Here is a 13064-nt window from a genome sequence, read left to right as displayed (position 1 = left end):
GATACTGAGGGGAGGGTGAGTTCTGTGATCCGGAAGTTCTGATTGAAAATAACGGCGAGGCCACCTCCACGGTGGGAGGGGCAGGGTTTGGAGATGTAGTTAAAACCAGGGGGGGATGCTTGGTTGAGGGAGAAGAAGTCATTGGGTTGTTGCCAGGTTTCAGTGAGCAGAAGGAAGTCCAGAGTGTTGTCAAGGATTAGTTCATGGAGGGCAGGGGCTTTATTGTTGAGCGATCGGGTGTTGAGGAGGGCAAAGTTGGCATGGTGGGATGGGGGCAGGCTGGAGAGATCTGAGGTTGTCCCGGTTAACAGTGCGTGTGGTCAGTGGGGAGGGGGGTGTTGCAGTTGAGGTGGGGGCAGTGAGTGGATTTGCAAATGATTGGACAGTGGGTAGTTCAGTTTTGTTCAGAGGTGCGACAGAGCGTGCAGGTGACCAGATGGATGGAATGGATTGTCCGTGGTGGAAGTAAACAAACTTGCGGCGAGAGCCTCTGTGGATGTAACGGGGTCGACGTAGAAGTCCGAGCTGTTTGATGACTGGGATGCAAGATGGGATGGAGTAGTTGAAGAGTTCAATCAGCTGCAAAGTTGAATATTTGAACATGATGCCGAGCGGAGGGACTGAGAGTTCCGTGATAGCGGTTAGCCGTGGGCTAGGTGCACAGAGGTGGATGACTGTTGTGAGTGCCAAAATTATCCACGGCATGACAGGAGGAGATGAACATCCAGTCTTGGTCATGGCTCGCATCTGGTGGGGATTGCCTGTAAGAAGGACGGAGGCGATCAGGTTAGCCGCTGTAGCAGCTAGCATTAGCCGCCACTCATTGGTCGAACGAGGGCAGCCAGCAAGCGGCTAACCGAAGAGGCAGCAGTCCGGTCGAGGAGCCCGAGTGACTTCAGGAAGCAGCTGAGAGGCTGTCCAGCGGTGAAACCCACAGTGTTTTTTACAGAAACCCACAGCATCTCTGGAGAAAAAGGATGGGTGACGTTTCAAGTCAGAAGCCTTCTTCATTTTTTTGGAGGAAAGGGGTCTGCAGAAATCAGAAAGGCGTGGAGATGCAAAGATATGACTGGTGGTGGGATCCCGTTGGAGATGGTGAAAATAACTGAGGATGATGTGTTGTATGCGGCGGATGATGGGGTGAAAGAGGACTAAGGGGACTCTGTCCCTTTTGCAAATGGAGAGAGGGGGAACAAGAACGGGACTATGGGAGGCACAAAATGCTAGAGTAACTATGCGGGACAGATAGCATCTCAGGAGAGAAGGAATGGGTGACGTTTCTGGTTGAGACCCTTCTTCAGACTGGAACTATGGGATACAGAGGAAACACGAGTGAGGTACTCATCTGTGATAAAAGAGGGGGAACCCCCTGTTCCCTAAAGAATGTAGATATCTTGGATGTTCTGGTATGGAACACCCCATTTTGGTTCAGACGCGGCAGAGAAGGAGGAATGGGGAATAGTGGAAGGAACAGTCACTGTGGACCTCATTTTCTGCGGTCTTCTGTTGTCTACTGATGCAGAGAATGTGAAGACTGTGGAATATTTCAAGAAACATTTGGCTGTTATGACAATGCATCATACATTTCCATGGCGGAAAGATAGATAATCTTCACTTAGCTATGTGATAACAAGGTGCAACAAAGCTCCATTATCATTTTGAACATTACGGAAAAGGGTGATGCATTAGGATGACTGCTCATCTTATACCTCTGGGGACTACGATTTTAATCTAATACATACTGAAGACATGAAAGTCTCTTCAATCTCTGCTGGGCAAAGCCTACAGCACAAACTGCTCTGATTTCCACTCAGAGTAAACACAGAATTACTTGGTAAAGAAGTAAAGAAATGTCTTGTGGCTGTGGCTGAAAATGCTTTATTGATGTTGGTTTAATGATTACCAGGGTATACCTAGGTTTCTTTTGAAACAGAAACAATGATATGACTGTAAGACATAACAACCATCAGCATTTTTATTTACGAAAAGACATATTATATTTGGGGGCTAAAATATGTGTTCATCACAAAACAAAGGGAGCTTTATTGTAACTGTGGAGCACTTGATCGGGCGTGCTAAATGCTGGCTCACTCATTCTACTTAGCAGCACTAATTGATGATTTGCTAATGAAATTGAAGGCACAGCCTTGAAATTTCAGATTTTTGGAACTGTAAATGGGTCATTAATTTAAGAGCAAAAGGAAACATTATTCAGTTTTGTAGAAAATGTTAGTCTTTTCTTAAGAGAATTTTTTTCCTATAGTTTTATTATTTTTAATTATATCAATGAAAGCAGAATGTTTTTTTCCTATTAGCATACTGTCAACCTAAATTACATTATGTAATGCATTTTATGCTCTTTTAACAATGTCCTTGCCTGTCCTCTAGTCATCATTTCTGTACACTGACTAATTTTCACATGATAGTTATTACAGCTCCAGGACAAATTTTCAAACTATGTTTCAATAATATTCTGACCTTCGAAATACTTCCTGAAATAATCATCACTTTCTATTCTTTTGACCTCATTATGCACAGATTCTTGGTTTGAAATGTATTGTATGCCTTTCTTATTTTGCATTCTTGCATAACTTGCTACATAATGCACAGTAAACTTACTATTCTATTTAAGCAATAGAAACAAGGAACTGCAGATGCTGGTTTACACAAAAAGCTGGTGTTACTCAATGGGTCAGGTAGCATCATTATAACCATATAACCATATAACAATTACAGCATGGAAACAGGCCATCTCGACCCTTCTAGTCCGTGCCGAACACGTATTCTCCCCTAGTCCCATATACCTGCGCTCAGACCATAACCCTCCATTCCTTTCCCGTCCATATAACTATCCAATTTATTTTTAAATGATAAAAACGAACCTGCCTCCACCACCTTCCCTGGAAGCTCATTCCACACAGTCACCACCGTCTGAGTAAAGATGCTCCCCCTCATGTTACCCCTAAACTTCTGTCCCTTAATTCTCAAGTCATGTCCCCTTGTTTGAATCTTCCCTACTCTCAGTGGGAAAAGCTTATCCACGTCAACTCTGTCTATCCCTCTCATCATTTTAAAGACCTCTATCAAGTCCCCCCTTAACCTTCTGCGCTCCAAAGAATAAAGCCCTAACTTGTTCAACCTTTCTCTGTAACTTAGTTGCTGAAACCCAGGCAACATTCTAGTAAATCTCCTCTGTACTCGCTCTATTTTGTTGACATCGTTCCTATAATTAGGCGACCAAAATTGTACCCCATACTCCAGAATTGGCCTCACCAATGCCTTGTACAATTTTAACATTACATCCCAACTTCTATACTCAATGCTCTGATTTATAAAGGCCAGCACACCAAAAGCTTTCTTTACCACCCTATCTACATGAGATTCCATTTTCAGGGAACTGTGCACAGTTATTCCCAGATCCCTCTGTTCACCTGCATTCTTCAATTCCCTACCATTTACCATGTACGTCCTATTTTGATTTGTCCTGCCAAGATGTAGCACCTCACACTTATCAGCATTAAACTCCATCTGCCATCTTTCAGTCCACTCTTCCAACTGGCATAAATCTCTCTGTAGACTTTGAAAATCTACTTAATTATCCACAACCCCACCTATCTTAGTATCATCTGCATACTTACTAATCCAATTTACCACACCATCATCCAGATCATTGATGTACATGACAAACAACAGTGGACCCAACACAGATCCCTGTGGCACCCCACTAGTCACTGGCATCCAACCTGACAAACTACCATCCACCATTACTCTCTGGCATCTCCCATTCAGCCACTGTTGAATCCATCTTGCTACTCCACCATTAATACCCAACCATTGAACCTTCTTAACCAACCTTCCATGAGGAACCTTGTCAAAGGCCTTACTGAAGTCCATATATACAACATCCACTGCTTTACCCTCATCAATTTCCCGAGTAACCTCTTCAAAAAATTCAAGAAGATTAGTCAAACATGACCTTCCAGGCACAAATCCATGTTGACTGTTCCTAATCAGACCCTGTTTATCCAGATGTTTATATATATTATCTCTAAATATCCTTTCCATTAATTTGCCCACCACTGACGTCAAACTAACAGGTCTATAATTGCTAGGTTTACTCTTAGACCCCTTTTTAAACAATGGAACAACATGCGCAGTACGCCAATCCTCCGGTACTATTCCCATTTCTAATGACATTTGAAATATTTCTGTCATAGCCCCTGCTATTTCTACACTAATTTCCCTCAATGTCCTAGGGAATATCCTGTCCGGACCTGGAGACTTATCCACTTTTATATTTCTCAAAAGGGTCAGTACTTCCTCTTCTTTGAATCTCATAGTTTCCATAGCTACTCTATTTGTTTCCCTTACCTCACATAATTCAATATCCTTCTCCTTGGTGAATACCGAAGAAAAGAAATTGTTCAATATCTCCCCCATCTCTTTTGGCTCTGCAGATAGCTGTTCACTTTGACTCTCTAATGGACCAATTTTATCCCTCGTTATCCTTTTGCTATTAATATAGCTGTAGAAACCCTTTGGATTTACTTTCACCTTACTTGTCAAAGCAACCTCATATCTTCTTTTAGCTTTTCTAATTTCTTTCTTAAGATTCTTTTTACATTTTTTATACTCCTCAAGCACTTCATTTACTCCATACTGCCTATAATTATTGTAGATCTCCCTCTTTTTCCGAACCGTGTCCAATTTCCTTTGAAAACCATGGCTCTTTACAATTTTTACTATTTCCTTTCAACCGAACAGGGACATAAAGATTCTGTACTCTTAAAATTTCCCCTTTAAATGTACTCCATTTCTCTTCCACATCTTTCCCATAAAACAAAATGTCCCAATTTACTCCTTTTAAATCCTTTCGCATCTCCTTAAAGTTAGCCTTTCTCCAATCAAAAATCACAACCCTAGGTCCGGTTCTGACCCTCTCCATAATTATATTGAAACTAATGGTATTGTGATCACTGGTCCCGAACTGTTCCCCAACGCATACTTCTGCCACCTGACCCGTCTCATTTCCTAACAGGAGGTCCAGCACCGCCCCTTCTCTAGTAGGTACTTCTATGTATTGCTGCAAAAAACTATCCTGCACACATTTTACAAACTCCCATCCAGCCCATTTACAGAATGTGTTTCCCAGTCTATGTGTGGAAAATTGAAATCTCCCACAATCACTACCTTGTGCTTACTACTAATATCTGCAATCTCCTTACATATTTGCTCTTCCAATTCTCGCTCCCCATTTGGCGGTCTATAATACACCCCTATGTGTTGCTACCCCTTTCCCATTTCTCAGTTCCACCCAAATAGCCTCCCTAGACGAGCCCTCTAGTCTATCCTGCCAAAGCACTGCTGTAATATCTTATTACACCTTCCCCAAAAGAGGTCCCAATGATCCAGAAACTTGAATCCATACCCACTGCACCAGTCCCTCATCCACTCATTTATCCTCCACCTCGCTCCATTCCTCATTGGAGAACTTGGATCGGTGAAATTTTGGGTCAGCACCCTTCTCTAGTTTGTAACATCACCTATCCATGTTCTCCAGAGATGCTACCTGACCTGCTGAGTTACTCCTGCATTTTACTTTATTTAAGAAGTTTGTGGTTTAGTTTAGTTTATTATCACGTGTACCGAGGTACAATGAAAAGCTTTTGTTGCGTGCTAACCAGCCAGGGGAAAGACAATACATGATTACAATCGAGCCATTCACAATGTACAGAGAGATTTAAAAGTGCGGAGCGATTGTAATATGTGATTGTAAATCTGCTTCTGTGGCTAGCACGCAAATAGTTGCCTGGGTTGGGCACCATCTTAGAAAGAGCATTCAACACAATCAGTAAAATTAAAGCTCAGATATACAAAGGTTGCTATGTTGGGAATGTACCTAATAATGTTCCACAGCACTAACACCATCAGGGTATATGGAATCAGTAGCTGGTGAGTTGTGTGATCTGTGCTCATCTGCCTTCCCGTGGCAAAAGTTAGGACCATCTTTACTATGATATTCTAGCTGTCACTTCTATGTTAAGCCGAGTAACAAGACCAGCCCATTAGTGGACCACTTTCACTAATTTGGAAGCTAACTTCCATCACTAATATAGTATACCAGCCTAGAAACGACTATCATCTGATTTATTACACAATTTTAATCGAGGAAGGATTTGTTCAGACTGAAAACATCCCGTAAATTGGTGCTTTAGTGACAATCACACATCTATATTACTAAAACTAAGATCTTGACCACTTTCTGACTTTCTGTTTCGTGATTTCTGAAAGAACGCCGCCACTTACGGCTGTCATTTTTGGCCACCACGCTCAGAGTACCCCTCCACTGAGCTGGATCAGAGGATTTTCCCATCGATGAAACATAAAAGAGTTATTAATGTTTTTAAAATGTTGATATTCTCCCTGCTGCCTCTGCTGGTGGGAGGGGGAGGGACTATAAAACCCAGAAGTGTTGTGCCTTAGTCAGTCTCTGCAAGATGGGGGAAGTGAGAGGGTCACGTCTCTCAGTCAAAGCTGTGAATAACACTGAACACATGTCTACTAAACTGTGAGTGTGGTTTTACTGACCTTGAGTGCCCTTAATGTGGTTTGAAAGTGAAAATATGGTTGGGTTGAAGTTAAAAACACTACAAATGGTTGTTTGGGGGGGTTGGGTTGAAGTAAAAAGCACTGCAAATGATTGTTTGGGGGTTTTGGGTTGAAGTAAAAAGCAATTCAACAAAGGTTGAAGTAAAAAGCAAAAATGGTTGTTTGGGGGTTTTGGTTTGATGTAAAAATTAGTGCAAATGGTTGTTTGGGGGTTTTGGGTTGAAGTAAAAGGCACTGCAAATGGTTGTTTGGGGGGTTTTGGGTTGAAGTAAAAAGTACTGCAAATGGTTGTTTGGGGCGTTTTGGGTTGAAGTAAAACGCACTGCAAATGGTTGTTGGGGGGATTTTGGGTTGAAGTAAAAAGCACTGCAAATGGTTGTTTGGAGGGTTTTAGGTTGAAATAAAAAGCACTGCAAATGGTTGTTTGGGGGGTTTTGGGTTGAAGAAAAAGCACTGCAAATGGTTGTTTTGGGGGGTTTCGGATTGAAGAAAAAGCACTGCAAATGGTTGTTTTGGGGGGTTTTGGGTTGAAGAAAAGGCACTGCAAATGGTTGTTTGGTCTAAACTTGACAACTTCCTGTTTGCACTGTATATTGATTTTTGATAAAACGCTACCACTTATGGCTGTGATTTTTGCCCATCTTACTCAGTCCCCCTCCGTTCATCAGGTGCAAAGGATTCTTCCCATCAATGAAAATAAAAGTGTTATTAATGTTTAAAAAATGTTGAGAATCTCTTTCCTGTCAATCACGCCATGAAGGCCACACCTTTTCCGGTTGGAGGGGCAGGGATTATAAAACCCGGAAGTGTGTGTGTGGATCAGTCTCTGCTTGACGGGGGAGGGAGAGGTCACGAATCTGTCTGAGCTGTGAATCAACTGAACACACTGAATATCTACTGAACTGTGAGTGTGGTGTTTTGTGTGGTTTCATAGTGGTTTCACCCTGCTTGAAATGGTATGAAACTGCACTTGAATGTGGTTGCCTTGCACTCTGCATGAAATGGTATGAAACTACATTTGAATTTGGTGGCCTTGCACCCTGCTTGAAATGGTATGAAACTGCACTTGAATTTGGTGGCCTTGCACCCTGCTTGAAGTGGTATGAAACTGCACTTGAATTTGGTGGCCTTGCACCCTGCTCAAAGTGGTAAGAAACTGCAATTGAATTTGGTGGCCTTGCACCCTCCTTGAAATGGTCGGAAAATGGATTTTAATTTGGTGGCCTTGCACCCTGCTTGAAATGGAATTTCAAGGAATAGCTGTGAGTCAATTGCCAGCCCACCAGCCGTGAGTGTGCTGCCAGCACACCAGGCTTGAGGGACTAAGCTGCCACCCCAATAATCCATTTGGCCCACAATGTCCATTCTAGCCCTCTGGAGACCAGTCCCTTCAGCCCACAACACCCATACCAGCGCTCCAGAAAGCCCCCCCCCCCCACACTGGCCACCAATATTGGAATTGGTGGTGAGGTGGAATATTGCATCGGGGGACCAGCCCTCCCGTGTTAATATGGGACCCAACGGGTCCCACTTAGTCTTGTCAATTTCTGAAAATAATGAAGGGTATCTCCGACTCATTCAAGATAATTCTTTATATAAGAATCATATGGCAATGGTATTGTTTTTTTTATCGATTTAATTCATAGTTTCTTTCTTACTTTTGGAGATAGTTTCACATTGAATTATAATATTGATCAACAACAGTGAAGTTTAATGTACTAAAGCACAAATTGTAGCTCAATGCTCAGTTTTTCTTCAAATTTTGTTTGTACTATAAAATGTTCCAGAATTTATTGCACTTTAGCAATCACAAAAAGCTAGCTGAATCATAAGTTCTAGGAGCAGAATTAGGCCATTCAGCCCATTGTCCACTGTGCTATTCAATCATGGCTGATCTATATTCCCTCTCAACCCATTCTCCTGCCTTTGCCTCATAACCCCTGACACCTTTACTAATCAAGAATCTGTCAATTTCTGCTTTATAAAAATCTGCCTTAAAGATCCAACAAGGTAGTTAAGAATTTGTTAGAAATAAACGCAATTTCCCATTTATATAACGCTAATGTATTTATAAATTACCAAAGTGCAATTGTGTAAAACAGAATTCAGATATGTTATAAAACAGCAAATGTTAATTTTGACATTTTACTTCTGTGGCTGCAAGATATGGGAAATTGTTGGCACAGGAAGTGTGCAAGCAATTACAGGTCATCCACAAACCTCAGAAATGAGTTATAATTTAAATGTTGCAGGGCTGAAAAGATTGGGTTTACGCCCAACATGTTTAAGGTCAATGGCAGCTAAACATAAGTGACCTTGTTGCCTATTATCAGCAGGCACCCATGCTGGAGAAAGAAAGCAAGGATATGGCTTAAAAACTAGTTGTTTACAACCTGCAGAGAAGGGAAAACCCTTCATTCTTAAAAAACTGTTGCTTGAGGTTAAGGGTCAAATGACAAACCGTATCTGCTGGAGACTGAAGGAATCAACCAGAGTATTAAAAGTGACAGGATTAGAATGAAAGTGACATTCACGCTGCCTCTTTCAATGCAAAACATGTGTAAGTATTGTTGAATTGTGCAGTAATGAAGACTATTACCTGTGAAATCTCAGGTAGCAGCTGCATTTCTGAAAGTAGCTAACCAAGTGGATCCAGACTTCTTGGTCCATCAAACATAACAACAAGTAAAAAAAACCATCGTAAATATCTTGCAATTTCCACAGGAAAGCATCTTCCTATTCTGATGACATTCTTTAACCTAGAGTAGCACATGCACAATTCCTGGAGTGAACAATAATGGGCTGAATATTGCTGGTCTTAGTCCCCAAAGAGGTTCCATCAGCCTTGATGTATCAGACTCACCACAAAACAGTTCACATTTCTGGGAAGTCTGACATGCTTGTCGAATTGGTGCACAAAATATTTAATTAGACTCCCAGCCACCCAGGTCGCGATGATCCCACTGAGCGATCAAGATAGAGTCATAGAGTGATACAGCGTGGAAACAGGCCCCTTGGCCCAACTTGCCCACACCAGCCAACATATCCCAGCTACACTAGTTCCACCTACCTGTGTTTGCCCCATATTCCTCCAAACCTGTTCTATCCATGTACCTGTCTAACTGTTTCTTAAACTTTGCGATAGTCCCTGCCTCAACTGCCTCCTCTGGTAGCTTGTTCCATACACCCACCACCCATTGTGTGAAAAAGCTACCCCTCAGATTCCTATTACATCTTTTCCTCTTCAACTTAAACCTATGTCCTCTGGTCCTCGATTCCCCTACTCTGGGCAAGAAATTTTGTTCAAACCTCTGTCTGTTTGAATGACAATAAAGGCAATTTGTATCTTTGTAACTCTTGTGCATCTACTCAGGAGGATTTAAACTAATGTGGCAGGTGAATGGGTGCAAGAGCTGAGAGGCAGAGGGGTGTAAAATGAGGGTAGAAGCAATAGGTAGCAAGGTGAAAAGTAAATGTGGCAGGCAGACAAATCCGGGGCAAAAATCAAAAAGGGCCACTTTTCAACATAATTGTATAAGGGGTGAGAGTGTTGTAAAAATAACAAAATTTGTATCTTAATACAAGGAGCATTCATAATAAGGTGGATGAGTTGAATGTGCAGATAGTTATTCATGAATATGATATATTTGGGATCACGGCGACTTGGCTCCAGGGTGACCAAGGCTGGGAGTTGAACATCCAGGAATATTCAATATTCAGGAGGGATAGACAGAAAGGAAAAGGAGGCGGGGTAGCGTTGCTGGTTAGAGAGGAGATTAACGCAATAGAAAGGAAGGACATTAGCTTGGAGGATGTGGAATCGATATGGGGCAGAAAATGCTAGTGGGAGTTGTGTACAGGCCACCTAACAGTAGTAGTGGAGTTCGGGATGGCATCAAACAGGAAATTAGAAATGCTTTCAACAAAGGTAAAACAATTATAATGGGTGACTTCAATCTACATATAGATTGGGTGAATCAAATTGGCTGGGGTGCTGAGGAAGAGGATTTCTTGGAATGTATGCGGGATAGTTTTCTAAACCAACATGTAGAGGAACCAACGAGAGAGCAGGCTATTCTAGACTGGGTATTGAGTAATGAGGAAGGGTTAGTTAGCAGTCTTGTTGTGCGTGGCCCCTTGGGCAAGAGTGACCATAATATGGTTGAGTTCTTTATTAGAATGGAGAGTGACATTGTTAATTCAGAAACAAGGGTCCTGAACTTAAAGAAAGGTGACTTTGAGGATATGAGACGTGAATTGGCCAAGATAGACTGGCAAATGATTCTTAAAGGGTTGACGGTGGATATGCAATGGAAGGCATTTAAAAACTGCATGGATGAACTACAACAATTGTTCATCCCAGTTTGGCAAAAGAATAAATCAGGGAAGGTAGTGCATCCTTTGATAACAAGGGAAATCAGGGATAGTATCAAAACAAAAGATGAAGCGTATAAATTAGTCTGAAAAAGCAGCCTACCAGAGGACTGGGAGAAATTCAGAGTCCAGCAGAGGAGGACAAAAGGCTTAATTAGGAAAGGGAAAATAGATTATGAAAGAAAACTGGCAGGGAACATAAAAACTGACTGCAAATGTTTTTATAGATATGTGAAGAGGAAAAGATTAGTTACAACAAATGTAGGTCCCTTGCAGTCAGAAACAGGCACATTGATCATGGGGAACAAGGACATGGCAGACCAATTGAATAACTACTATGGTTCTGTCTTCATTAAGGAAGACATAAATAATCTGCCGGAAATAGCAAGGGACCGGGGGTTAAATGAGATGGCGGAACTGAGTGAAACCCAGGTTAGCCGGGAAGTGGTGTTAGGTAAATTGAATGGATTAAAGGCCGATAAATCCCTAGGACCAGATAAGTTGCATCCCAGAGTACTTAAGGAAGTAGCCGCAGAAATAGTGGATACACTAGTGATAATTTTTCAAAACTCTTTAGATTCTGGAGTAGTTCCTGAGGACTGGAGGGTAGCTAATGTAACCCCACTTTTTAAAACAGGAGGGAGAGAGAAAACAGGGAATTACAGACCAGTTAGTCTAACATCAGTGGTGGGGAAAATTCTGGAGTCAGTTATTAAAGATGGGATAGCAGCACATTTGGAAAGTGGTGAATTCATTGGACAAAGTCAGCATGGATTTATGAAAGGTAAATCATGTCTGACGAATCTTATAGAATTTTTCGAGGATTTAACTACTAGAGTGGATAAGGGAGAACCAGTGGATGTGTTATATCTGGACTTTCAGAAGGCTTTCGACAAGGCCCCACTAAAGAGATTAGTATACAAACTTAAAGCACACGGTATTGGGGGTTCAGTATTGATGTGGAAAGAGAACTGGTTGGCAGACAGGAAGCAAAGAGTAGGAGTAAACGGGTCCTTTTCACAATGGCAGGCAGTGACTAGTGGGGTACCGCAAGTCTCAGTGCTGGGACCCCAGCTATTTACAATATATATTAATGATCTGGATGAGGGAATTGAATGCAACATCTCCAGGTTTGCGGATGACACAAAGCTGGGGGGCAGTGTTAGCTGTGAGGAGGATGCTAGGAGGCTGCAAGGTGACTTGGATAGGTTGGGTGTGTGGGCAAATGCATGGCAGATGCAGTATAATGTGGATAAATGTGAGGTTATCCACTTTGGTGGCAAAAACAGGAAAGTAGACTGTTATCTGAATGGTGGCCGATTAGGAAAAGGGGAGATGCAACGAGACCTGGGTGTCATGGTACACCAGTCATTGAAAGTAGGAATGCAGGTGCAGCAGGCAGTGAAGAAAACAAATGGTATGTTAGCATTCATAGCAAAATGATTTGAGTATAAGAGCAGGGAGGTTCTACTGCAGTTGTACAGGGTCTTTGTGAGACCATACCTGGAGTATTGCGTACAGTTTTGGTCTCCTAATCTGCGGAAAGACATTCTTGCCATAGAGAGAGTACAGAGAAGGTTCACCAGACTGATTCCTGGGATGGCAGGACTTTCATATGAAGAAAGACTGGATAGACTCGACTTGTACACGCTAGAATTTAGAAGATTGAGGGGGGATCTTATAGAAACTTACAAAATTCTTTAGGGGTTGAACAGGCTAGATGCAGGAAGATTATTCCCGATGTTGGGGAAGTCCAGAACTAGGGGTCACAGTTTAAGGATAAGAGGGAAGTCTTTTAGGACCGAGATGAGAAAATCATTTTTTACACAGAGTGGTAAATCTGTGGAATTCTCTGCCACAGAAGGTAGTTGAGGCCAGTTCATTGGCTATATTTAAGAGCGAGTTAGATGTGGCCCTTGTGGCTAAAGGTATGGAGAGAAGGCAGGGATGGGATACTGAGTTGGATAATCAGCCATGATCATATCGAATGGCGGTGCAGGCTCGAAGGGCCGAATGGCCTACACCTGCACCTATTTTCTATGTTTCAATATTTCTATGTTACTCGATCTATTCCTCTCATG

This window comes from Amblyraja radiata, chromosome 1 (genome assembly GCF_010909765.2).
Source record: "Amblyraja radiata isolate CabotCenter1 chromosome 1, sAmbRad1.1.pri, whole genome shotgun sequence".
In the NCBI taxonomy this organism is placed as follows: Eukaryota; Metazoa; Chordata; class Chondrichthyes; order Rajiformes; family Rajidae; genus Amblyraja; species Amblyraja radiata.
This window is presented reverse-complemented; position numbering follows the sequence as displayed.